The sequence below is a fragment of the Alligator sinensis genome, unplaced genomic scaffold, assembly GCF_000455745.1.
Source record: "Alligator sinensis unplaced genomic scaffold, ASM45574v1 scaffold693_1, whole genome shotgun sequence".
NCBI lineage: Eukaryota > Metazoa > Chordata > Crocodylia > Alligatoridae > Alligator > Alligator sinensis.
Window position 1 is genome coordinate 2,464,408 of NW_005841987.1, and position 18,745 is coordinate 2,483,152.

Sequence of the window (18,745 nt, forward strand, 5' to 3'; positions counted from 1 at the left end):
TGCTACCTCCAAGCTGGAGCAGCTCCTGTCCCAATAACACCTTTCCTGGGTGGTCCCAGGGGGAGCTGACATTATGGAGGGAAGGACTTCCCTCCACACAGCTTAGGGACTATGTGGCCCACCAGCAGCTCATGCAGGTAGGTTCCACTGGGGGGAAAAAAAGCAGCAAGGGACCTGGTACTTTTTATTTTCATGGAGCCTGCCCACATCTCCCACAGCTGGAAGGCAAGCTGCCAGCCGACCCTGAGTGGTGGGGGACCCCGGTTCTTCTCTCCATGGGGGTGGTGCCCTTGGGGCTGCCCAGGTGGTCGCAAGAGGGCAGGTGCTGCTCCACCTCAGATGCAGCACCCAGCCTGATCCAACTGTTTCCTGAGCTGAAGCTGGGGCAGAATCCAGACCACTAGCAGCCTGCCTGGGCAGCTTCCAGGGGCATCACCACCACAGAAGGAAGGTCTGGGGGCCCCCGCAGTTCAGGGGCTGATTGGCCCAGCGGCATGTCTCCTCACAGCTGTGGGAGATGTGGGAAGGCTCTGCAAAAAAGAAAGAAAAAAAAAGAAAAGAATTGGGACCCATGTCACTTCTTCCTTCAGCCCACTTCTCCTGCAGTCGGGGAGGGGTTGGAGGGGGGTGGTGATCAAATAACTACATTGCAAACTAAACTAAATGCAGATGTGGTTTAGTTTTCAACATAACAAACTAATTTAAATAGTAAAAAACCCCCGCATGTGTACAGCGTCTGGCAAATAAACTGCAAAAATGGGCAGTTTTTATCATTTGTACAAGTGCCCCTTGTATCTAAGTGGGAATGTTGATCATAGCCCTACAGCAATCTTAAAGCTTTGTGGCTCACTAGTCTAGAACTTCAGTAGCTCCTTCTCCCCCGCTGCACTAGTAAGTAATACCCCTGCATGCCTTAGCCTTCATGTGCCTGCTCAGTGTTCACCTGAAGGTGTGCAAAATTTCACTGGCTGTTTTAATTTGATGCTGCTTCGACTCATTTATAGCTTAAAACAGCAAAATCAAAATGAAACAGAGGGCTTTGAAACAGCCTCAAAATGAAACAAAGCCAGTTAAAACACTGCAAAAGTTTCAAAATGTTTTGAGTTTTGAAGCAGCAGCCAGGTGTAGGGAGGCAGGGGAGAGCCAGGGCTGCACTCTAAGCGGCTCTGCAGTGCAGGGCTTGGGTTCCAGCAGCTTGCAGCCTAGTGCAGAGGGCAGGCAAAGCCTGAGGGGCTGTGCTCTGCCCCCCCCACTGGGCTCTGGTCCCAGCCACTTGCAGCCTGGTGGAGAGATGCAGGGCCCCACCCACTACGCTCAGTTCCCAGCCGCTTGCAGCCCCAAGGACCTGAGCCTGGTGCGGGGGGAGCAGAGCACAGCACTGGGGCTGCGCTCTGCCTCCCTCCACTGGCTCAGATCCCGGTCCCAGGTGGCAGCCTCCCACCCACAGCCCCAGGAGGGCTGTGGGGCTCTGCTGGACTCCTCCCCAGGGTGTGTGCCCCGATCTGCTTGGGATCACAGGAGGCTGCTCTTCCTCTAGTTTCCTGCTTCCCCAGTATAGCCAATGGGTGAAACATTAAAACAACATCAAAACAGCAAAACCGTTTCAACAAAATGAAATGGAACAGCGCTTTCAAAACAAAACTAAATTGGAAACAAAACACTGTTCCGTTGAATAGTCGAAACAGAAGCTGAAGCAAAATGGTGCTCTTTCGCACAGCCCTAGTATGCAGGGATGCTCAGCCCTGTGTTGGGCAGGACAGGGATAGACCTGAGGGAGAAGGGGGTAAAGAGGTGGTGCATGTGCCAAGCTGAGAAGATTGGCAATTGTCTCAAGTTGCAGCATGGGAAGTTTGGGATAGATATTAGGAAGAATTTTCTCACAAGGAGGGTAGTAAAATACTAGAACAGGTTACCAGAGAGGTGGTAGAAGCTTCATCCTTGGGGGTTTTCAAAACCCAGCTAGACAAAGCTTTGTCTGGGATGATTTAGTTGGGGCTAGTCCTGCTTTGAGCAGAGGTTTGGACTAGATGACCTTCTGAGGGCCCTTCCAACCCTAACTTTCTATGATTCTATGAAATGTTTGTCCTCAGTATTTTGTATTGGCTCTAGATCAGGGGCAGGCAAAATATAGCCTGCAGGCCAAATCTGGCCATCCAGGCACTTTCATCCAACCCACAGTGCCCACCAACAAATCGTACCTCAACCTGCCCATCCACCTAGGAGGGTGGGAGTGAGGCAACCTCGTATACATCCCCCCTCCCCAACATACCCTATTGCACCTGCTCCCATCCTTAGGGGTGGAAGGGTCCAGCCCAGACAGCAGGCAGCTTGTGAGTGGGGCTGCTGCTGCTGCTACTGCTGCTCTTGGGACCTACTTGGCTTCCTGGCACGCTATTCACTGCGGGCAGCAGGTAGGGAAGTGGTGGAGGTGGGGGTGGAGGCAGAGCTGCAGCTGAGCAGGAGTATGGAGCTTGGGGGTGGGCTGGGGCTGACAGCAGGGTGGAGCCTGCATCCGGAGGGTGGCAGTGACAGTGCGGAGCTTGGGTGGGGGAATGTGAGGACCTGCCCCACATTCTCCCTCCATAGTACATAGCCCCGGCAAGTGGTGGCAGGAGCAGCAGCAACAGCAGCAGGCAAGGACTGTTGTGCCCAGTGCAGGTGATGGCACTGGTGCATGGTGGTGCACGGCTCTGGCTAGCACTGCACATCACAAGAGGTACAGGCCAGCAGAGCTTTCTGTACTGCTGCACTCCCCATCATACATGCACATCCCCTGCACTTGCACAGCATGGGAGGGAAGCCCTGGCCCCTGCTTCCCTGTGGAGTCTTGGGACCTGCATGGCAGTAGGTGGGAAAGGCAGCTGGCTCTGGCACAAGGGGCTTTCCTCTCATGCCACACAAGTGCAGGGGCTGCATGTTTGTGGTGGGGAGGGCCAGTGATAGATGGCCCAGAGGGGGCTGTGCCCTTGCCACAATGTGCAGCAGTGGCCAAAGCTATGCACTGCCAGGCACAAGTGGCCTTGGCACCCCTGCCTGCTGCTGCACCATAGGGGGAGAGTGGGGGGATCCCATAACCCCCTACATATACATAATCTGCCAACATCCCTATGCCCTCCACACCCACACCCACCACATGCACACGCACGCACACACACACAACCAAACCTCCCAAAAGAATATAAAAGACTAAGAATTTATTTCTGAGTTATTATGCAGTCACCTCTATATACAGTATGCAAACACAAATCATGACAAAACAATTAAAAAAAACAAAACTTAAACTATGTTACAGTAGGTGTTTAACTTTTAGTGTATGATTTGTTTTTTTTTCCTGGTTCTAAGATGGCAACCCTCCCTCCCAAAAGGACTATTTATGGGGGAAAGGGGAGGGACTTCTGGTGGCAAAGATCAGGGGTTACAGAGGGACTTCTGCCAAGATGGTGACCAGAGGGTGGGGCAACTGGCAAGAAGTGAGGCTGTCCATGTGGCCTTCGAAAGCTCACCAAACCTCATTAAGAGGCCCTCCCTGCAAAATAATTTCCTGCCTTTCCTCTACATGATTCCTCACAGGTTTTTTGGCTCTCTCTTGTTCTTTGTAAGGAACCTAGACACCATGCTCAGTGGTCAGGACTCTACTCCAGGAATCAGGCCTTGACTGTAGATACCGAAATGTTTCATTGGCTATGCCCCAGACTCCTTGGGACTCCTTCACAGGAAAAGATGCAATTCTAGGTGGGCTGAAATTCCAGGTAGCATCTCAGCACACAGGGTGTGCAGGAAAATTGCTACACTTAGGGCACATTTACACGTCACTGTATGGTGACATTGCCACAGGGCCATGCTTTAGTACTTCCTTTTGGCTACCTTTTAGTACTTCCTTTTGGCTACCTTTTAGTACTTCCTTTTGGAAGTACTAAAGCACAACACAATAACCACCTGTACTGTGCTGCGCGCATGGCGCATGGTTAGATTTCATTGCTATGTCTCCATAGCGGCACACTAAAACAGGGAGTCCACTGCTACAGCAACGTAGCTGCTGATCATGTGTAGACCCATGTGACAGTTACATTGCCATAGCTCACCATACAGTGATGTAGCATGCCATTATAGCAATGTAGAGTGATGTGTAGATCCGCCCTTAGGCATTCTGGGACCTACTGACGGAGGCTTCTCAAAGTTTTGGAGCTACTGAAAACCTTATACCCTCTGATAGCCTCTGGATCCCTGTCACTATCTGTGAAGTCTCTTTTGAGGCACTGCAGAGAATCTCAGCATTAGACTTAATATGCACGGTTTCTGAGGAAGGACTACCTAGGTGCCATAGTAATCATGCTGGATTAATGGCATCCACACTGCATATTGCCAGCTGAGCATCCTTTAGCTGACAAGTAAGTATGACTTTTTCATGCTAAGGCTTGCTCTAAATCTTAGTGAAGTCAATCTATTGTGTTTAAAAGATTTTTGGATTAAGCTGTCGGTCCCTGTCATTGCTGCATTTTGCTGACCTGATCAATGACTTCCATTTATTCAGATTCTTATTTATATTACATTTTGACAGAAAATATCACATTAAATACAAAGATCTAGAAGCTAAAAATGATTAAGTGCTTGGAGGTATCTGATTTAATACAAACATTATGAAATAAGATAAAACTACTAAAATAAAAATCAATCAAAATCCTGTTGAGGAATGGAATCCCAGAGACCGAGTTCTGAGACCAGAATGATAAAACATTTTTGTCCCCTGAATAGGAATTAGGTGCAGTGGATACTACACCATGAAAATCTGGGAAGTCTTTATGACTGGCATCAGAGAACATCCTAATCACTACTGAATAGAGCACTATGCAATTATTTCACACAATTCTCAGCTTTCATTGGTTATTTTATACATGTACAGAAAATAAAATCTATCCAATGTGTATGAGAATTTTACAGTATTATTTCATGCAATTATATTAACTTAACTAGAGAAAGTCCACTTAATCTTTCTCAACATTGAAATTCAGCTTTATTAATGCCAAATACTTTCTCTCCCCACCTGGCTCCTCTCAGGCAATATTTTCCTTTCTGAAAATGTTGACTGACTGGTCAAAGTTTAAAGATAAATAGTTATGCCTCCTCCCATTTTAAAATTCTGTTCAAACGATTACATCTTCTCCCCCTGCTATACCTATTTGTCTTTCAAGAAACAACATTGGTATACATCTAACAAGTAATTACATTCCCCTGATATTCAATTTCTTTGTATGTTTCTATAAAGCATAGGTGTCTCTATAATCTCTTCTCTTCCTTTTCCCAAGGTCTCTGACCTTCACTCCTTTCGCTACTTCCATCTTATTTCTCTCAACTACTTACAATTTCCTGTTACTGATACCTGTGGACCGAACTTCCATGCATCTTGCAACTCTACTACCCTAATCTTTATTTTTCATTGCACTCCTCCATATATATGTGTGGTGTGTGTGTGTGTATATATATACACACACACACTATACCTTGTCAATGCATCCCACACCACTTTACATGAGCAAAACTTTGATTAGTAAGACTCACCAATGGCTGATGGCACTCTCCAGTTTTTGAGCAGAACAGATTCAGCCAAAATTAAGAAAGCTGGAAAACAGTCATTATTTTCTATTTTATCACAATAAAGATCAGTCTCATCATTACACATTTTCTGTTTTAAAACACTATAAAACACAAAAAGCAGGAAATAATCAAACACAAATGGCACTTACATCCATGCAGTTATTTCTGTTTTGCCCTTTATGCGTAATTTACTGACTGAAAAAATAACCCTCTGAAATATTAACAAGCCATCGTATCAAACTCACAGGAAAAGGACCATTAGGCTTAATTATAAAAACTATAATCTGAATTCTTTCTAGATCCAATTTTTACTATTTTATAGCTCTATTTTCTGCCTATAATTACATCTTCAGACCTTTATTATTAAACTGTAACACCCTCCCCAGTACTTTCCTAAAGTGCTCTAAGCTAACTGCTCACAGTCCTCTCTGTCCAATACAGTGTTGCTACAGGAACATAATGAATCTTTATTTAAGGCTACATCAGTAAGCTCTGAAAAGGGGTTATCATATAAATAACATTTGCGCTGTTTTGCAAAGTCCAATAGCTATTTGCTAGGCTACCAATGGTAGTTTAACCCACCGGACTTTGACATTTTCCAGGAATCTGTTTGGTCAGCAGTTTACCTGAATTGTGCACATTACATATACATATGCAATATAAGCATATAGTCTCAAGAGTTAAAAGACACCTACTGAAAACACCAGTAACACAGCAAGTTAGTGTGTGGGGGATGAGAAGTTACATAGCTGTGACCTTTAAGGAGAGAAAAAAAAAAGTACAAAGGTCAGATTCTGCAATCTTTATTCAGGTTAATAATTTTTTTCTGGCAAGTACCGTTTGTAGGATCAGGGCCTTAAAATGCAGCCCATGGCAACTAGCTTTCTAAACAGAATATAGCATGCAGCATGAATATAGCATACAGAATACTGCATGTGGAAAGTTAAGTTACAGGGAAAACTTTTGAATACACTATTCATAGCACTCTGCTACAAGAGACAACCCTCAGTAAACATACTATTGTGTAATTACATAAGTGATGCAACACAAACTGAAATGATAATAAACTTCATTACTCAGAGTAATGAAGGCACACATTGACTTAACATAAAAAAGATACAGTATTAAAAGTCACTTTGCGCCATTTTTCTATCCCTTAGTAAAACCACATTACCCTGCAGCTGGCAGCCACTTCTGGTTAAGAATGAGGAAGTTCTTAAACACTCAAACAGCATTGTGTTAAGAATCACTGCAGTCATGTGCTTTCTTAGTAGGTAGAAACTGAAAAGCATTGTGACTAAGCACACCACCAAAAGTCACATATATGCAACTTGTTCCTCTCTGACCAGTGCAAAAATTAAGCTTTAACCCCTCCCCTCACTTTCTCCTGCAACTGTGTTAATGGATCATCAATGCTGGAATAGAAAGTAATGGTACTAAACCAAACTCTTTAATTAGACAAGAGAAAAGATGAGAGGGACTTCAGTGGCTCAGTTCTGTAAATTTTGCTAAAAAACTCCCACCCACAGCATTCCCCCACCCACTGCCACTCCCCACAGCCCTCAGCTCCCCATGCTCCCCCACCTGCCACCGCTTCCTGCCACTCTCCCACCCACCGCTGCTTCCCACCTGCCCGCTTGCCAGCCGCTCTGGCTCCAGCCTGCCCTGGGCAGCACCATGTGGTTCCCAGCTGCATGGGCTGATTGTGACAGTTTCCCCACCTTCCTCCATCCAATCTTATCTGACTTTCCACTCAGACGGAGGGAGGGCAGCGAACAGCCAAAGGGTCACCAAGCCAGAAGCCACAGAGGCTGCTGGTTGGAGGGGGGGATGGCTGGGGGCTGGGCATAGCCAGGTAGGCCTTGCTGCTGCTGCTGCTGCCTTGTCATCTTTGACAGGCAGCCACACACAGATAATAATTAATTTTCTAATTTTTAAGGGGCTCTGTGGGCTGGATAGAATGGCCTGGTGAGCTGGATATGGTCCGCCAGCGGTATTTCGCCCACCCCTGTTCTAGACTGAGCACTGAGTCCCATTGGGTAGAGTGGTTTTCTTTAATCTTTACTAATCTATAGAAGAGCCTTTGGTAACTCTATAAGATTGGGCCCCTAACATAGACTATTGCCTTTAGTGATCTAATTATAAAACCTTTCTAAAAAGGTTATATGACTATTGTCTCAAATAGTACATAAGTAGAAGTTATAATCCCTATTCCATGATGATATCTTTGAACTTTAATGTATCTTAAATTAAAACTATCTTTATATAGTTTTTTTAAAGCATCTTAAAAAAATAAAAAATATAATTAAATTTTAACAATCCAATTGAAACTTAAAAATCTTTTTTTTTTTTAGATTTATAAAAAAATCATTGATTTTTATCCACCCTGCTGCATAATCATCATGGTCCAGGGAATATATGAAAGGCTTTATGTTTTGTTTTGCTTTGCTTTTTGGTGGATTTCCTGGTGATATCTATTATGGAGAAACACTTTCTGCCCAAAAGCTTGCCCAGTCTCTCTCCCATCTAGACAGTTGGACCAATAAAGAACATCGCAAAAAAAAAAATCCTTTTTTCTCATGCCTGGATACAGAGATAAAATAGAAATGCGGGTTCTACAGACCAAGTGCATCTCTCATCCAACTAGCTTTCTAAGTTAATTTTTAGACAAAGCATCATGAGACAAGGCCACTGGTGCACTATGACAACTCTTTCAGAATTGCTTCACTGTTCCCTTTCTCCATCCTTGTGCTGGTTGTAGTTGCCCATTATTCCAGAATGGACTATGAAATCAGAAACCAATAGTCTTTTCAATCATGTGTACAACACTTACAACAGGAATGTCAGTCCAATCTAGGGACCTCTGGGCAATACTGTGATACAATGACAGTGCCACAAAGAAATGCCAACAGGGTTATCCTAGCATGCCCAGTTCCCCGCTCCCTCTCTCTCTCCCTCCACCAAAATAATAATTTAATTAAACACTGTTTAAATACATAAGAAAAACAGATAAGAATGACCATTAACATGAATTCTTAAACTGTCAGGCAGGACATATCATAGGCATGATATACTTTGCTTTACTATAAGTATCACTAACAATGCCTGTTGCTAGGAGACACTAGGGACAGAGAGGATGACAATGACATCAATGCAAAATAACTTTAGCTACAAAGAGAGAAAATATTGTCTTTCTCTTAGGGGAACAGAAAGCCTTTGGCACTGAAACAGAGGCAGTCCTTCTAGGAAAAAGGTATGAAGGAATACAGCCATGATTCTGGGCAACTAAACAAGCAGCATACAACCACAATGCAGTGCAAGCAGTTCTACCATCTCTGCTTGGAAGGGCAACTACATCACAACATCGAGCCCAGTAAACTCATAGACTAGGGACAGAAATTACACATAAATCAGTATAAGTGATCAGAAACTGGTTCAAATCTGTAACACAACAGAAGTTCAATGAGCATAAACTGGTTACAAAATGGCTTGAACAGGTTTAAGATAAATCTAGATGGATGTAGTATCTGATTTAACTGATTTAGGTTAAATCAGTTTATTGAATTTCTGTCCCACATTGCCTCTGGATTCAAATTAACTCACAGTCCTCCAACATCCCAGGATGCTTTGCACCTCCCCAGCAACCCTCCCCCCCACACAAGTTGGGTGGGCTAGCCTTGGCCCAAGCTGTCTGCTCCAGCTGAGCAGGGAAGCACGTTCTAGTGCCCCCTGGCTTCTGGCCTGGGCCACTGCAGGCAGGTGGCTGCATTTCTGGAATCAAAAATGAATATCTGTTAATTTGCTTATTGTTTCAATCTATGCAGTTTAGACTAACCTGCGAAGATTCAGCTGATTCATGTTCAGGCTTTTTGACTGTACTTGGCCACAAAGATTCACTGAGAAAACTATCCATATTGCAAGGTACAATGTACTTCAACACTTCCAGGCCAAAGTCAATGAATTTCATTGCAAAATCTTAATGCTACTGAGTTTGCTACTCTGCTTTGTTCACTCTGAGTCTCTGGAGGCTTCTATTGCTCCAGAGTTTCTCATCCTGGTCTCTCAAGACACATTAAAATGTAAGCAAACTAATGGTCAATTGTGGGACTTCATCTGCACCTGTTAATCCAATACCTTGTGTCCATGGGGACAGTTACGTTTTACTTCCTACAATAGAGGAAGTATTAAGTCTGTGTACATTAAGTCTACATATCATGTTAAATGGGGCATAATACCTCATCCTGGTTTTGTCACCAATTTAATGTTTTGGGACCAATTAAGGGCATAAAATCGATTCAGTGTTTCATCCATTTAACTAACTTGACCCTGTTTTTCTTCAAGTAAAGTCTCCCGCTTTCCCTTTACAGTTGTGATCCTTCCTTCTGAATTGACAGAACAGCAGGAAGTAGCTCCTCTGAAATTATTGACTTACCTTTTGATAGCCAAACACAGTTTCCAGAATCTTCTCACTTGTTTGACACACTTTTTCCTTTTCTTCTCCTCATTTGAGCTGTCTGGCACACCTCCTTAGCTACATGTGGATTTTTTCTCCATCATGCGACCTACGGCTGACCTTTTCTCTCCTCATGCTTCTGTACTAGTTATCATTTCCATTTGCTTCTCAGCCTTTTAAGCTACTATTAGTTCTCTATTTTTCAGGTACATTTTTTTGGAAAAAAATAAGTAGAAAATCACATCCCATTGCCTTGTCTGCTGTAGCATTTTAGAGGAAAATCTTTCTCCTCCACCTCTCAGTGCATAAGCACTGGTGGTACCAACAGTGAAACAATAGTATCAGGTGATTTTTTTACAATCCTTTTATTTAAAATTGCTCCCACAGAAATGCAGTGGTTGAAATCCCTGAGCCATAACTATATATGAAAGCTCCCTGTTTTGATAACACCACTGGAACAGTAACAAGTGGTAAAGCAGTCTACTGCATTGAGAGCAATATAGTGCAAGCAGAGGTGAGCGTGTTTATGAATAGTTTTAGATAAAGAATATTAACTGCAAAGATATGGTGAATACAGACATTTTTAACTTAACTATTAAAAAAGAAATCAAACATACAAGGATTTATGACATACAGAAAGCCTTAAAATAAGTATAGTTTGAATAAATCTATTTGCTGTTAAAGTCATAAATATGTAGATGGGAAGTATTTCCCCAGGTTTGCATATGGGATGCTGGTAGAATGATAAAACAATTTCTCAACAGGTAGAATTTTCTTTGTCTAGAAGTGTTAAATGCCTGGAAAAGAGCCTGTTTCTAAATGAAATGTTGATCTGGTGAATGGTGTGACCCACCATGCAGATTTTTCAGAGGTAAATGGCAGGAGGCTATACTATGATACACAGCCAGAGTTACCATGGTCTCCAGAAATTTTATTTATCCAGCATCCTCAGATGTGTCTGGGAGAACATAACCATTTATTTCCCCATTGCAAGTCAGGTATCATGAACACATCCCTCCACATTCCTCTATTCCTCTATTCATTTCTTGGAATGAACGCAAGAGCTATGTGAACATAACCTGTCTTCAGCTACTCTATCCATGAATGATGCATGCCCCCAGAGGCTGGGGGGGCATGGCAACTGCCCACAGGTGGCTGCGGCAGTGTCAGAGGTGGGGGGAAGGGGTGGCGAGCAGCGACTGCCCACAGGTGCTGCTGGCAGCGTTGGTGGTGCTTCTATCAGGGAGTACACCACCAACCTCAGGGGGTGCACTTGCACCCCCTACGCATCACCAATGACTATCTTATGCAGATTGAATAGGTCTCATTTACTTGATAGTAGCTCTGCCTTGTCCCTTGCTTTTACAAGAAATTAAGTGTTGGGTAGGGTAGGGAGAGGGGCTAACATATACTTAACAGGAACATTGAAGTTTGTGCCATTGATTATATGGTGCATTCCTAAATTTTAGGAATTCAGTTTCCAGAGGTCTGCCCAGTGTTGGATAAACTTGGATAGTAACATTTTTTCAAAAGATTCCTCCTGTATTTAGGACCACTGAACCTGAAATGTGTGGCAGTGGTAGTAGTTCCAAGACTAGGAAAGGGATACTAAATAAAAGGTGCAGCCCGTAGGCAGTATTTATTAGAATTAAAGGGTGCTTGCAGATGTAAAAAACCTCCCCCAAAAATGGTGCTTTATTTTACATTTATTGTGTTCCTGCACCAAGCCCTGCCCAGAAGAGGCAGCGTGTTACTTCAACTTGACTCACCCGACATCTGTATAGGTTGGGTGCTTTAGTGGGGCTTTTCTGGCACTTTTATCTAATATCTGATTGAAGCAGATTTATAGACACTACAGAGCCAGGTTGAAGTAACATGCTGTGGCTACCGGTAAAGCATGGTTTGTTTGGGGGTTTTTACATCTGCAAGCAGCCAAAAAGTACTCTTCTGCTGGCAGACTGGGATGTGCAGGTGTGTGGGGAGGTAGCAAGGCAGACTAGTATAAAATGAACATTTGTGCAGGCTATCACTTGTCCCCAAAAATACTTCTATTAATAAAGGCAATGACAAACACGCAGGACTGCTATTTGTCAGGATAGGATAATGCTTTCTCAGCACTTGCACCTGGGTGTGAACAATGCTGAGAAGGTTACAATCTCCTGTAATCTCCATACTAAATTAAATAATTATTTTTGGCTTATATTAAACCAATAACTGCATTCTTAAAACTGAATTGAGTATCTCTTGCCATGTCTTGAGTATCTCTTGTTACCATATAACATTTACTAGAAGCAATCTATACACAAATTAGGTCTTCTTCCATGGAGCACAGCTGGATCATCTGCCATGAGTTGGTCACTTCAGTGTAGGTGATGAGGTCAAAGCTTACAGCAGGGACTGGCAAAATATAGCCTGTATGACGAATCTGGCCCACCAGGCAATTCCATTCGGCCACAGGGCCCCTCCATAAGCTGTCTGTAAACCCTGGTCTTGGGTTGCCTCTCTGCAAGCTGGCACCTCCATACAAGAGGTGTGGGTCTGGTTGTCAAGCAACCAACCCCCACTGACCTGCCCCAGCCCTAAGCCAGGAGGTGCCGAGAGATGAGAAGCCTCTGCCTGGCTAAGGCTTTTGCCTGGCTGTGCTGGGGATGTTTGCAGCCTCCCTGCCTGGCTGCAAACATCCAGGGGTCCCACCGGGCTGGGAGCCAGGGACTCCTGTTGTGGAAAAGGGGACAGGAGTGTTGGAAGCTACATGCTATGAAACCAGGTGAGGTTGGCCCTGCATGCTGCAGGAGTGTGGAGAGCTGCACGCTATGGGGCCAGTCAAGGGTCAAGGGGTGGGACTTCTGGCCCCGAGGTAGTGACAAGGGGGGTGGGGACCTGTCAAGGGGCGGGACTACCCTTGCAGCCCTTAACAGCTCAGCAAAACTTGTTAAGTGGCCCTCCAGCCAAAATATTTGCCTACCCTGGCTTACAGTATCATTGTTGTCTCTGGCTACCAGCAGCAGTATTTTGTCAGTGTCCAGTGGTGGAATTGAGTGCACAGGCCAGTGCAAAGTAGCTGCTGGCCCTTTGAGTTCTCTCAGAAATCTTATTATTTCTTCATGTAGTGACATTAGAAATGGACCTGCCTGAAGGAATAGGAAGGGCTGCCCTGCAGAGAGACAGAGTGCGAAGAGACAGAGTTTGTCTCAGTAGGCACACCCTTTGCCCTGAGGGTGAGTGATGCTGTTTTGGAGGTAGCCCTCTGTGTAGTTGGGGGGGGGGGGTGATGTAATCCCAGCAGGGTTTGAATGAGACACGTTAGCAAAAGCCCAGGAAGAGTCCTGGCCTGGGATTGGCTGAGAGGCTTGGTTAAAAGAGGGCAGCAGTTTTCCTGGGGAGAAGAACAAAGGGGAGAGAGAGGGGGTGAGAGAGAGGCTGCAGACCAGGGAAGGGATCTCCCCATGGCTGTCCCTCCGAGAGCCGCTGTCAAAGCCCTGCAGAAGTAGCAGCAAGAGGCTGCACCGAGAGTGCTGCCATGTATCTGTTCTCCCTTCCTTCCTCTCCAAGCCCTGCCAGGGCTGGACAAGAGAGGAGCTGCCTGTGAGGAGACTCCAAGCCTGGGAAGACCCTCCTGCAAGCCCATGTGTGCCTGGGTAAGCACAGCAGGGGAGGGGGATACAGGACCATGGGGAGACTGCTGGAGACTGTTCTGCCATTTCCCTGGGAGTGAGAAGGCCCCCGGGAGGGGCCAGGTCAGGGTACCAGGGAGCCCTGGGCTAGAGGGGCAGGGACTGCTCCAGCCACTAGAAGCCCCAGAAACTGTTACGACCTGCAGCCCAGACACTGCTACCTTCTGTGCCAGGGACAGGGGTCTGGGCAGGAGTCGGATCTCTTTCAGGGACCGCAGTGGAGGAGCCATCACCTGCTGCACTGAGACCCCTGGAGCCCAGAGAGGGATGCCAGCAGCGGGGACCACCCATGGCTCCTGTGCCAGGGACACAGATGCAGCCCAACTCTCTAAGACACCCCGCCAGGAGCAGTGCACACAGGGGCCTCAGTACACAGTGTACAAATTATAGACTATGTAAATAAGTTCTTCATGGTTTATTAGCTGGAGTATCAATGTATTTATTTATTGGTTCCTTATTTATTGTGGGTAATGTGTATACCTTCCCCTAGTGTAATGGGTATCCAAGAAGCATTAACCCTTAAGCCATCATCACTAGGTTATGCAGTGTAACTTTTGTTTTCTTGCATTGGTTATATGTTACCTTGTAAATAATTAAGTCCTGTAAATAGTTTTATAGCGGTCTGCAAGGTTTTTTGATTGTAAGGGGAGGCCCCTTTGCTCGGGGACCCTGCAGCAGCTACCCAGGGAGCTGAGCAGGGCCACCGGCTACCAAGTACCCCAGGATCCCTCTATTCAGGTGAGGGCGCAGGTAGCATCGTGCCCAGGGTTAACCATTCATATATTACCTAAACCAGCCAGAGATCCTTTCCCTTACTGCAACACTTTGATGCCTCCTGGTTGTACCTCTGTCTCACTTGTTCACTTGTACCTTTCTGCAGTGTAGTGACTAAAGTTCAGGTGTACCTTTGCAATGATTTCAGCAAGGGATCTCACTCAAGCCTAAGTACTGAATAAGTTGGAGTATTACACAGGTCTCAGACTCCAAGAAAACTGAATTTGCAAAAGACAGGCCATGGCTACATGCCATAATATTATCTGCAATGTGACATCCTGGAGCAAGGAAGGACATATAGGTGCATGGATAGGTGACCCAAGAAGCCAGAAAAACAGTGTGCGGTACCAGTGGGAGGACCTGGCAGCTGTGGGAGGACCAGTGGAGGACCTGGAGGACCTGGCAGCAGGACGGACAAGGCCTTAATCATCCCAAGCTAAAGAGCATTGTCCGAGAAGATAATGTCTGAGACAAAGGATCAGCCACAAAAAGGCATCCTGCATCTTGTCCTTCTTTTTTTACTTGGTACACACCCACCTGCTTGTGCTTTCTTTCTCTGCTGTACACACAAGTGAAAAGCCAGCCTTGTCCTTTATTGCTAACCTGAGTAAACCTAATTAGGAATAGCAAACCCAGTAAGTTATGGAGCCCCTTGTCAAAATTATTCTTTAACTTGTTTGTCAGTGTTTATTTTTAAATCCATACTCTGACCTCTACTTCTTTTATCTTGAATTTTGAGTAGGTAGGTAGATCCTCCCCTCTGTAGATTTAACCTTTATTTAACCCATTGGTAAATTGATTATGCCTCAAAATTCGAACGCAGACTGGTCCAAATCAAACTGGAGGTTTGCCAGAATCTCACTTCCCAAATATTTGTAAACCTTAAATGCCCCTTATTTCAACCCAAAATTGCAGACAGTGTCTCAACTTTCTTAAAGGACTTTATTAGTATTCTCTAAGGGATCTCTAGAATATTTTAAGCTAACTGTTTAACTTGTACGATGATCAGGCTGTGGCCAATTTCTCCATAGGGGTTACAGGTCTCCATAGGGATTGCATATGATCTTTGAAAAGTGCATTTCCCTCTAGCAAGCCATAAACACTTAGGAGAGTTCCTAAAGATCACTCAAAATATATTTATGGAAGGCTTTGGTGTCACATTTTCATTTTACTTATATTATTATACACACAGAGCATATTAAAAGGTTTCCTAAACACAGAATAGAGCTGTTTCAATAGAATGCTATTTTCCAAAGCCTAAAGACAATAGCTTTATATTATATTTAGGAATATACAAGACTTCTTTCCCAATTTCATAAAATATTATAAACAGCTGATAAAATCCTTTTTTGTCCTAACTGGGCCAATGAATTTTCTTAGGGCATTTTAGTAACTTTGGGTTTTTTTCACTAACTCTTCCCAATCAAATGAAAAATAATAACCTTCTGGATCCTGCCTTGATAAGGTCAGACTGCTGATTCTTTCTTTCCAACAATTTAGCCTGGCTTGCTCTTTCCAGAATACATTTATTCAGTAATAAATATCTCCAGGCAGTTGGGCTTCTGTACAACCTGGAAACAATTAAAACAAAACTGAGCAAAATGGCATTGGGCAGGGGGAGGGGAGCATTATCTCTGAAATTCACTTTGAAATATTTTGGACTAAAATTACTCCTAGATTGTCCTATCTGATTTCATTATTTAGATGCATTAATAAAAATATTAATTTTATGCCACAATATCATCTTATGTGCTTTTACTCTGTGTCACTTTTAACCTTTGGTGTCTCATTCAAAGCCTATTAATCAAGTGGAATTTTTTCCATTGACTTCACTAGACGTTTAATCAAGCCCCAAGTTCCAAAGTCATCCAACGTTTTTTGCATGAATTAATTACCCCCTCTATAAACACTCTTCTTTAATTGCAAGTCTGTAACATCTGTTCATGTTCTCTTAAAACAAACAAACAAATAAACACACAAACAAACACTTTAGAGATATATTCCATTTGAATTAACTTTCACCTCTTACTTTTGGGCTATCCAGCAATATCAAATCACTTCATTCTAAAATAAAGTTTAGAAATTTTAGACATAAAAGTCCTGTCACTGCTTAGACATGATTTCTGAAAAGAAAATCAATTTTTTTACAGCTTTGTCCAAACCAAAGCTAAACTTTGTTTTAACAGCCCTGTTTCAATCCACAAAGTTCTTCGGACCATTATCAGGGGGAATTAATGAACGGTGCTAATAGCTGGGTCTGAGTTACAAGGTATTAGGAGGAGACAATCAGGAGGAAAGGCAATATATAACCTTTAGATGGAACAATTAGAGATCAATTATTAGAGCCACAGAAGAGCATTCTGAAGCTGCTTCTTCATTAATCAAAGATTATCCCAAATTAGAATGTTTAATTATTTGCAAAGGTTCTTTGTATATTGTAGCTCAGAAAATGCCACAGGGCTTATGGGTATAGGTTGTAGCCGTGTTGGTCTAAGGGGATAGGCAGACACGGTTCTTTTGGCAATAAAAGATATCACATTTACCAAAAGAACCTTGTCTGCATAAGGCGTATGGAAAATTTTCTAGCTGCTATTACTGTGTGTGTGTATATGTATGTATAATAATCACTTAATGGCACAGCATACTGAACCTCTTAAGGAACCAGTAGCACTCTAAACCCAGAGGGAACTATTCAAGTTCACTAGAGCTAGATACTGGGATAAGGCCCTTACAGGCACTGAACCTGCCATGTCCCAGTAATCACACGCGCATGACAACATTGGAAGTACTATGGCTGCTACCGAATAGAATGGCTACCAAACATTTAAAGCAACACAGTGGCTAATCAATTTAACTTTTAACAAACATCCCAAGCTAAAACTACCTGCACTAGTAGAGAGTAGGAGCCTCCTGCTGTGCCTTCTTCAGTCCATTACTCTATTAATGAGATAGACTTCATAGTGTACTGTATGCATTTAACCCATTGCCACAGCAGCACACTGTTGCAACCTAAAGCAGACTGCAGCAACTGGAGTGTTAGATAAGCAAAAAAAAAAAAAAAAATCTTCCATCCCCACCCCTAACCCACTCCACCCCCACATGGCTATATAGGTGCCTTTTACAAGAACAACAGCATCTTCTCTTGGGTCCAGCAGCCTACCTCTTTTCAGGCTAATCCCAACATAGGGTAATTTGTCTCCAGGCTTCTGCTGCATTTGCACCAATAAAAGGTTAAGCCCCTCTCTGCTTCCCTGCCCACAAGATCTCCACAGACCTCTATGCAGTTCAAATTAACTTGGTTTCCCTGAAGCCCTTCCCCTTTTCTCCCCAGCATCCGGTTGTGCTTTCAGTTCCTCTGAAGTCTGCTTCTGGCCCACCCTGTTCTCAAATCACCACACAGCCAAGCCACGTTGCTTCCGCTGCTGCCTCGCAGGGAAAGCACGCACACTGCATGGGACTCTTGCAAAGAGTTTTACTAAGCTCTTCCCCCCCCAGGGCCAGGGCAGAAGGGCATTCTCTCTCCTTGGGGGGTCATAGAGCGGCACTGGGGGAGAGAAGGGAGGGGAGTAATACTTTCCTGCTCAGCAGAATCAGCATGAGGGTGTGGGGCTTGTGTCCCAAGTATGTGGTGGAGCATGGATGGCGGCACAGCGGGGCACTTTGAGCTCCTATACACATGCAGGGAGCCTGCCCTGATGTGCTGGAAATTCAGTGTGTCAGAGCAGACTTGATTAATTGAGTCTGCTGAAGAATGAAAATCGACATGCTGTGGCAGCCTCATGCGTCACTTGTAGCAGGATCACCATGCATCTCCATGCTGACAAAATGGCAGCGCTGTGCTTTGAAATAAAATACTTTAGCTTTGGTTCAAAGTGCCCTGCTGCCATTTTGTCAGCATGGGAACGCACAGCAATGCTGACACATGTCACCTGTGGGCACTTTTAATTAGCGCAGCTCACTAATTGGGATGCCCTGAACCATATCAGGAGCACGTGTAAAAATGCCCTTTGTTTTTCTCCCTTTTTACTAGTCACACGAATGGGGACTCACTGGTGTAAAGTACTCACACAAGGGAACTTTCCTCCAGGGAAAGGGTGCCTCCAAGTGGGCTGAGGGAATAGGATAACAAGTGACCGTGGCATCCCTGATATCCTCTAATCCCTTGCTGCGATAATCATAGGAATATGGCATTTGGGACTGCGAGTTGAGACAGCCCAGAAGAGAAGCACAAACTCTCTCCCTCTGCCACCTG

At 44.4% G+C, this 18,745-nt stretch overlaps 1 protein-coding gene across 1 annotated transcript in view; it reads right to left on the reverse strand.

Annotated features, from left to right (window-relative positions):
• Window positions 1-17,750, reverse strand: part of KYNU (kynureninase) — a 112,698-nt gene extending 94,948 nt beyond the window's left edge. The window contains exon 1 of the mRNA XM_025201257.1: window positions 17,654-17,750. The gene's annotated coding sequence lies outside the window, so the exon portion shown is untranslated. The remainder of the gene's footprint in view (window positions 1-17,653) is intronic.
• Between the last annotated feature and the right edge of the window lie 995 nt (window positions 17,751-18,745).